We start from the raw sequence: 10,102 nt of genomic DNA on the forward strand, positions 1-10,102 counted from the left end.
CAATGAATTGGCTCTTAAATATTTAGTCTCTAATGTAAATATTAGGATCACACACACCACCTTTTGGGATTTTATTGAAATTACTTTAAATCTATAGATAACTTTGTAGAGAAATGGCATCTTTATATTAAGTTTTCCAGTTCCTGAAAATATTCTATATCGAGAGAGAGAAAGAAAGAGAGAAAGCCGAAACCGGTTTGGCTCAGTGGATGGAGCGTCGGCCTGCGGACTGAAAGGTCCCAGGTTCGATTCCGGTCAAGGGCATGTACCTTGGTTGCGGGCACATCCCCAGTGCGGGGTATGCAGGAGGCAGCTGATTGATGTTTCTCTCTCATCGATGTTTCTAACTCTCTATCCCTCTCCCTTTCTCTCTGTAAAAAATCAATAAAATATATTTTAAAAAAAAAAAGAAAGAGAGAAAAAAAACTTCAACATAATCCCATAATGTTTTGTCATTTTTCTCCCCAAAGGACTGGACTTTAACATACTTTGAGAGATTTGTTTCTAAGCACTTTACATATTTTAAGGACATTGTCAATGTTAAAATATCAAAGTTTTATTTTTTTCATGTTTGCTGTTGGTGTAGATGATTTTAAGCATGATGTATACAGCAAATCTGTTAAATGCTTTACCAGTTCTCATGAGTTGTCTGTTTATTCTTTTGGGTTTACTCTGCAGATAATAATGCCATCTGTAAATAATTGAATTTTATTTCTTACTTTCCATTTTGTATATTTTTTTCTTGCCTGCTGCCACTAGTTAGGACCCTGAAAACACTGATGAATTGGGGTGGTGATAGCAAGCAGCCTTGTTCCTCATCTTTCAGTGTGTCAGCAGGGAACTTGAGACTTGTTTTCTGATTTTGGTAGGCTGAGACCCTAGGCTACCAAGAGTCTTTTTTTAATTATTAAAAGCTCACATTAAATGTAATCAATATTTTTTTCTGTATTGAGATGATTATATATATATAGATAGATAATTATATATATATAGAGAGATGATTATATATTATATATATATAAAACATATATATATGTTTTCCTTCCCCTTCTAATGAAATGACATATCAATGGATTTTCTAACAGTAAGCAAAAGTTGAATTTCTGGGATAAATATTATTTGGTCATGACATATTAATTTTTAGTATGTTGATACAATGAGTCATGAAGTAATATTAGTGAGAAGGCCCTATAATTTTTTTTCTCCTGCTCTCCTTGTGGGATATTGGCATCAGGAATGCATTAGCCTCATCAAATGAGTTAGAAAGTATTTCCCAATTTTCTATTCTCAATAAGAGATTGTGTAATTGGGGAATAATCTGTTCCTTTACCAATAATACTGTCTTGTACTGGTATTTCCTTAGGGGAAGGTTTGCAATTATTGATTCAGTATCATTGTTGGTTATAGAAAGATACCCGTTTTTACTATTCCTACATGAGTAATTCTTGTTGTATATTTTTTTCTAAGTATTTGTTTACTCACTAATATTCTCTTATTATTATAACCTCTCTTGTGATATATACTTCCAGGTTGAGCATTATTTTCTCTCTGAACAATAGAATTATCTTTCTACACTCTTTTGCCAACCCCTGCTGTTGAAAAATCAATGATCAATCTGATTGACATTCTTTTGAAGGTCATAGTCCTTTTCCTTCTGCATGTTTATAGCATCTTCTCTTTGTCTCTGGTTTTCTGCAGTTTCACTATGATGTGCCGAGGTGTGAATTTCTTTGTATTTATCCAGCATCGGACATCCTCATTCTCTGTTTTGATGTTTTAACTGTTTCTGAAAACTTTTTATCTTAAAGCCTCCTTTTTTGTTAATTCTTTATTGTTGAAAGTATTACATATGTCCCTTTTTCCCCCATTGACCTCTCCCAGCCTATCCTCACCCCCCAACCCTAGGCCCTCACTCCACTATTGTCTGTGTTCATTGGTTATGTTTATATACATACCAGTTCTTTCATTGATTTCTTACCCCCCTCCCCATACCTTCCCTCTGAGGTTTGACAACCTGGTCTGTTCAATGCTTTTCTGTCTCTGGATCTATTTTTGTTCATCAGTTTATGTTGTTCATTATATTCTACAAATGAGTGAGATCATGTGATACTTATCTTTCTCTAACTGGCTTATTTTGCTTAGCATAATGCTCTCCAGGTGCATCCATGCTGCTGCAAATGGTAAGAGTTCTTCCTTTTTTACAGCAGTGTAGTATTCCTGTACCACAGTTTTCTAATCCACTCTTCTGCTGGTGGGAAGCCTCCTTTTTTAAATTTAAAGATATATAAATATCTTTAAAGATAAATATATAAACACTTGGTTTATATATTTTACCTGATAAATTTATCATCTAAAGACTGAACAGCTGATTCTGTTGTCTACTGTTTCTTTCATTTCTTACTTTGATGCTTTGTTATTTTAATGATTTTCTGATTTTATGGGTATGCTCATTTTTCATAGAAATTAATCTGTGGGAATTCTTGAGGCCTAGGTTGAAGGTGAGCTTCTCCAGACAGGATCGTGTTTGCTTCTCTCAGGAACTTGAATGGAAAAGAGGACTCACTGACCTCTTACTGAGCCGGTTTGGCTCAGTTGGTTGGGCGTCACCCTGTGCTCCAAAAGGTTGTTGATTCAATTCTCGGTCAGGGCACATGCAGAGGTTATGAGTTCCATCCCCAGTAGGGGGTGTGCAGGAGGAAGCCGGTTGATTAATGATTCGCTCTCACATAGTTGTTTCTCTCTCTCTCTCTCTCTCCCTCTCACTTCCTCCCTTCCTAAAACTTAATTTTAAAAAAATCTTTTAAAAAAAGAAAAAGAAAAATATGATTCATTTACTCTAAATTCTCAAGTTAAAAGCTTTTAGACAACCTAGACTGAGAACCCACATGTATTTATAAATTCTCAGGGGGGAAATTGTCCCCTTTTCTGCACCAGTGCTTGATGGGGAAGGCAGGCTGAGCTCAGTTCACTCTTACACTACAGCACTTAGAGCCCAGTTTTATACAGGGCGGGGTCTCCCACTAGACTCCAGACTTTAGAATATTTGAGCTCTTTTTCAAGTCCACTGTGTTCTCTAAAACCAGGAAAAGTAAAGGCCACTTTTCCCTGTGTGACCAGTGCCACCCAGGGGAAAGCTAACTTCAGTGATTGACTTTTGTCCCTGGGTTCTCGCCTTTATTTAAATTTGGGGCTCCCTGAGCAGTCCTTACTCTCACCAGCAATTATGGCAAAATCTTAAAACTGTTTCCTATGAAAGTTTCCGCCAGGATATCTAGTTCATCAGCTGCAAGAAATAAAAGACATTCTCCCTATGGAATGAATTTTTTAAATAGTACTTTGAGGAAATTTTAATGAGAAATAGGATAAAAAATTTTCCAGGTTGTCAGTTTCATGAGTGATGTTCTTATTTTTACATAAAGAAAATTAACGCATCCCTGTGATTTGTGTGTTCTTTACTTAATGTGACTCATCAAAGTTTTGTAAATGCTCATTCAATGAACATGAGTTAAGCTCTTACTATACGCCAGACTTTGTACTATTCATATTTATATACATTACTTTATTAGATTTAATCTTCAGAGATAAAGGATTCAAGGGCCAGCCTATACATTAAAATGAAAAAAAAGTATCATTCAGCAGTCTGTGAAGAGCTATTACTGCTCGTCATGTGCCCAGCAATATTAATAGATCCATACATGTACTGCCAATTAATCTTTATATGAATGAATGAGCAGTAACATAAATAAACCCGTCAGTGAATAAATCTAAAATACATGAACAGCCTCATGTGCTGCTATGGGATGATAGGGGCTCCCAAATGGGATTAGAAGAATGTCATCTCTCTGTGCCACTGTTTCTCGGATCAGGAGAAAATAAAACTCCACCTCATGGAATAAGACATTAAGTGAGATAATGTATGTAAAAAGCATCCATGTAGACCTCTTAGTCAACTAATTTGCTAGATAAGGGTTCCATGATATAATGTGTGTAAAATGGGTGGGAAATGCCTGGTGCCAAGTGCCCCTTCAGTGTTAGTTCTTTGAACTTGGAGACATAAGACAGTAAGAGCTTTAGCATCCAGTAACATTTGAGACTCATACAAATCGCTCAGGGTCCTCATCTGTAAAGCAGAGATGTCTCACAAGATTGTGGTCCCATGATGTCCCTGGAAGTAATATGTAGGAGAAGTTTTCATCAGTTTAATGAGACCAAAAGGATGTGGCATCTCATTATACAGTAATTTGTACGATGAGATGTATTGCTGAGAAGATCAGTGACAAGGTGAGGAGCAAGTGAGATACAGAACATGACAGCATCAGAGAGGGATCACAGCAGAACAAGTGGACTCGGCACAACTGGATGCAGCGAATTGAGCGCTGCATTAGAATCTGGAACCCTGGGTTTGCATTTGGAATCTGACCATGCTGGCCTTCTGAGGATCACAGCAGGAGCACCTGTGGGCTTCAGGGCAGTTAGTGTGTCTGTGTTCATAATGTACCTGTGTTGCACTGCTGCCACCTAGAATGTGTCTCATGTGAATCAGCTGAATGCATATATGAAGTACTTTTTTACAGCTAACCACCTGATCTGTGACATGGTGATTATAACTATCCTTCAGAATTACTGGTAAGACATCCCCTAGGACAGTGGTCAGCAAACTCATTAGTCAACAGAGCCAAATATCAACAGTATAACGATTGAAATTTCTTTTGAGAGCCAAATTTTTTAAACTTGAACTTCTTCTAATGCCACTTCTTCAAAATAGACTCACACAGGCCGTGGTATTTTGTGGAAGAGCCACACTCAAGGGGCCAAAGAGCCGCATGTGGCTCACGAGCCGCAGTTTGCCGACCACGGCCCTAGGACATTGTAGGTTCTTGATATAGAGTACTTCTCTCCCTACACTGCTGATAAGAGCCTCACCTCTGTATTGTAGGTGAATTTAACATGGCCTTTCCTAGGAGTCCCACCATAAACTAAGTGGCCTTCCAACTTCCAAAAGGCTCTGTCTTAAATTGCCCTCTCCTCTTCCTCCTCCTCCTCTTCCATCTCTTCCTCCTCTTCCTCCTCCTCTGTCTCAACCTCCCCTCTTCCCCCCCTCCTCCTCTTTGTCTTTCTCCTCCTCCACCTTCACCTTCCTCTCTCCCTCCTTCTCCTCCTCCTTTTCTTCCTCTCCCTCCTCCTCCACCTCCCCTTTTTCCTCACTGAAATTAATAATAACAAACAAAAGATAAAACAGTTTCTGCTAATAATACTCAAGTTACAAAAGGGACAGGTGTCTAGTGATTTCCCAGCCCTAAAAAAATTTCAAATTCATAATCTACCAGCTCAGGTGCCATATATAAAGTAGTCAGATAGGAGAAAGGAATTTAAGACTTTGAAGATTCTTCCACCAGCCTGAGAGTATAACTGTAGTTTACGCTAAGTTTCCATGTTTTACCAAAGAGTCATAGAGAAAAGTGGTTGAGAAAAGAAATGATCTCTTGATGGACAGAAAATGTTTGGTGGTAAATTCAAGGCCAGCCTAGGATAAGCCATGCCTCCTGTGCATCACGCATAACTTGGATCCAACCAGTAGGTGCCAATAAAGCAAAACTCAGTCAGCCCCTCCCCAAAGTGCCGATGCTATACAGCAAACCTGTGAGGTGCACAAATGACAATTCCACATGACAAATGCTGGAATTGATAGGTATACAATGTTCAGTGATGATAACAAAATTATGGTAGAAAACTCTGCCTGAGGATAGGGAAAAAAAGTCCAGGAAAGCTATCTTGGGGACATTTTTCTTCAGTGTAGTCCTGACAACAAGATTCTTACATGGCCACCACCCATGTAACCAGACCCATGGCCTTGAAAATAATGCTGGGATTGACCCAGTCCTTCTAGAAACATCTGCATAAAGTTGATCCTAGCGGGCAATAAATAGAAATTGTGGTTTGAATGTTGGCTGCTTGGGCTCCTATGAGTCATAGAGAGTTTCATTTGCCCATGAAAATACTCGACGTTTTATGCACAGGAAATAGGAAGAAGCAGGTGAGGGGAGGCAGCCTTTCTCCAGCACTAGCATGGCTCGGAGGAGACAGGCCCTCTCCGTCTTGATTATCGCATGTGCATGGGAATCATGCTCCTGCCCAGAAGCACACAGCCTGGCTCTGCCTCCTCCACTCTGTCTTCTACCATCACGGTTCATTGGCAGTGAACAACTTCTTGACCAAATAATTTGCTTGGGCACATCTGCTCTACAGCGGATCATTGGACCATTGCACTTTGCACCTCAAGTCTTGGGTCTATTTGCCGAGCTGACACATAAGTGCACAGACTGTCTCTTCTTCTAAAGCTCTCTGGTTTTAAAAGTAAACCTTAACCTTGCAGAGTTCAACCTCGAATTTGCTTTGAGTTGTGTTCTGCTTTAAGAAAGTATTTTCCCAGCAGGTATGGCTCAGTGATTGAGCATCGACCTATGAACTAGGAGGTCACGGTTTGATTCCCAGTTGGGTCACGTGCCCAGGTTGCAGGCTTGATCCCCAGTGTGGGATGTGCAGGAGGTGACTGATCAGTGATTCTTTCTCATCATTGATGCTTCTCTCTCTCTCTCTCTCTCTCTCTCTCTCTTTCTCTCTCTTTCTGAAATCAATAAAAATCTATTTTCAAAAAAAAAGAAAGAAAGCATTCACATCTGTAATACTTTCAAAAATAAAGATAAAATTTTTAAAAAGAATTAACCATCAAATAAAAGTTAATTTCTATCAGAAAAAAAAAAAGCATTCAAGTTAACAGAAATGCAATGAGAATGTAAAATTTTCAAAATGGACATCTATACATAGAACCATAATATGTGGGGGGCTATGCATGGGCATGTGTGAGTGTCCACCTGTATGCCATTTTTAAAGTGCCCAATATGTCCTGCTACCACCATTCTGTGATAAGATCATCCTAAGGATTAAATGAGGCTTAAATATAGTGTTGTCTCCAAAGTTAGGCTGTTAAGTATGTAAACTCAATTACATCTGACTTCCACACTTGTGTCGCTTGCACTTAACCTTGCTGATTTATGAGGTTCCATGCTCAGAAAGGAGAGGAATTGGCATTTAAAGAGGCATGCAGAATGAGAACAATGGAGTTAAAGTCCCTGGTGGCACATTATTCATCTGCATAATTCATCTGGTGAGCTCTATTACAGGCCGGGCCCCAGCTAGACACTGGAGTCAGTGACATGAACACACTGTCCCTCATCCCTCCCATGTGTCTTCATGCCCATTGTTAGCTGTTAGGTGCCATGACAGGGGACAGCACAGGGTGCCTGGATGGGGGAGGAGATACCTCCCTGGGGCTGGAGCAGAGGAGAGGAGGAGAGCAGGGGTATGTTTGGAGAGTTTTATTTCACCATTCACCCACTCCCCTTCATGACCCAGGGCTTGCAACACTAGTCACAATAGTGATGATGTGGAAACCACCTCAATGTTCATTGATGGATGAATGGATAAAGGAAATGTGGTAACAGAATATTATTCACATACAAGAGAATATTATTCATCACACACCCTCCACAACCGTGGCAGGGTTTGGACCCTGTCCCGAGGGCCCTGGGGATCCACTGGAGCCAGGATGATATCTGCAGGAAGTTCATCTTCCATCCACGGAACTCTTGTTTCTGCTGATGTCATGCTGAGCCCTCAGTGCAGATGCAGACTGAGTCAGTGATCTCGAAGTCAGGACCCATCAGGTTGTCTGTACCTCCTCCGAGTCTTCCGCTCCGACTAGCATGACGTCAGTAATGTCACTGCAGCTGCTCATGTCCCCATGCCTGACCACCACCTCCGGGGGCCTGTGAACCCCCACTGTGAGCTTTGCCACAGGCCCCCAGCAAAGCTGCCAGCTTCCCACCCAGCCAGGAGGCCAATTCCTCTCTACTTAGGAGTCGAAAGCAGGTTTGAACGTGCAATCTTATTCCCCTGGAGCTTAAGACACCCAAGGCAAAAACATGCATTTTGATCTACTACTTGACTTCATTTTCCACATGAAAAGTAGCCCCGACATGCTCAGAGTTGGGGGAGTGGGGTGGGCACGCTTCCAGGGGCAGCTGCCGTGCCCTGCACCCCACCCCACTCCTTGCTGTAGCAAAGGTCTGCCTCTGAAGCTGGAATCACAGGCTCCCAGGCGAGCGCTTCCTGCTGGCTTCAAGCATCTGCTTTTCATCTGCCTGTAAGTGGGTTTCGCGTTGCTGTTTCTAGTTCTTGCTACAAGGACCGTTCTGGGAAAGCAGGAGCCCGCCGCGCCGGGGAGGGGCAGCGCCTGAGGAGGGAGAACAGGAACAATAGTAACAGCTCCTGCTGGGACCGCTGTGGAGTCTCCTGACATGAACTGACCGCCCCCACCGAGCAATAGGGTTCCTATTGGATGAGGGAGTGGAAGCGGGGATGTTTATGCTGCTTGTTTAAGGGTGCACAGCAGTTGGCGGTAGGGGAGGAATTGTGATGCATGAGGGGGTGAGTGTGTGTGTAACAGAAAGATGGAGAGTGAGAGACCTTGCAGACTCCTCTAAGAGTTCTAGTCCTGCCTCTGCCCATGCCCGGGCCCTGGACAACCACGTGGCAGAGCTTCCAGAAGCCAAGAGCTTCCTCATCGCCCTGTCGATGCCAGTGCTGCGGACTCTGACGGCTGAAGAAAATAACCCATTAGGCTGTGAATGGGAGGTCATATGTGTAGGGAAACAGAACCTGGGTTTCAGAAATTGGGCGGTTCTGGAGTTGGGTCTCAGTTATCCCACTTTATATGGGACGTGGGAGAAGTAGCTTGTCATCGCTGCACCCCACGTGCTGCACCTGGGAAGTGATAACAGCGTCCTTCATGAAAGGAGACAGGGGAGCCCCCGGCGCCCATCCAGGAGGACCTCTGTGATGGAGGAAATGCTCTCAACCTGGACCATCCAGGATGGCAGCCCTCCGCCCCGTGCGGACACTGAAACCTTCACATGTGACCAGGGCAACTGAGAAACCGAATCTTCTGTTTTTAATTCATTTTCATTTAAGCCGCCCCAGGAGTCTGCGGCTGCTGTGTTGGACAGAGAGGCTCCAGAACCGACACATTCATGGTCTCATGTGTTCTCCATGACAACGTTGGGGTACATGATGCAAAATGTCTTTTCTCATTTCATTGATGAGTACACTGAGTCTCGGAGGGGATCTTGCTACATCTCCTAGGGGCACGTACAGGGTCAGCTGGTTCCCGAGCCAGGGAGCTGCACGTAGGGAGTGAGAGGCAGCCCACCCACCCGGCCGGCAGGGCCCATGCACACCTGAAGGCGAGGCGGGCACGGGCTGAGCAGGGGAAGTGCTCTGCACAATGAGCCAAAGCCACCGACAAAGTGTGATTCATTGTGTCAGCGCTGGGGCACCTGTCCAAGCCGCTTCCCGTCACCGGCAGGAGAGGGCTGGCGGTGAGGCTCCGAGCCATCCAGTCCTTTACGAGCAGCCTCACTCGGCAGCGCAAAAAAGAGCCTGGGTTCTGTGTGTAAGCATGGCTCACTGGTGCTCAGGAAACGCCTCTTTTCAAAAAACTGTTTACTTTCCAATTACAGTTGACATACAGTGTGATATCCGCTTCAGACATACAGCTGCGTGACTGGCGTGGGAATCTGCGGCTGGACTGTTTTGCATTGGCCAGAACTGAGTGTAACTCACCAGAGCAAGAGCATTCTATAAATTTCTTCAGTGCAACAGGGTTTGGCCTTGAAATATACCAGCATTCCTGTGGGTGGGGAAAGCATCTATTATGGTCTGAACTGTGTCACCACCACCCCAAAATTCATATGTTGGAGTGCGAACCCCCAACACCTCAAAATGTCACTGAATTTAGGGAGAAGGTCTTTAAAGAGGTGAGTAAAGTAAAATGAGGTCATGAGAGTGAGCCCTACTCCAACATGACTGGTGTCCTCATATAAAGGGCAACGTGGACACGGACGAACAGAGGGGGGACCATATGGAGACAGAGAGGAAGATGGCCATCTATCAGCCAAGGAAAGGGGTCTTAGAAGAAAGAACCCTGCCAACACCTTGATCTCAAGCATCCAAAACTCTGAAAAAAATAAATTTCTGTTGTTTT

This window comes from Eptesicus fuscus, chromosome 2 (genome assembly GCF_027574615.1).
Source record: "Eptesicus fuscus isolate TK198812 chromosome 2, DD_ASM_mEF_20220401, whole genome shotgun sequence".
Classification (NCBI taxonomy): Eukaryota; Metazoa; Chordata; class Mammalia; order Chiroptera; family Vespertilionidae; genus Eptesicus; species Eptesicus fuscus.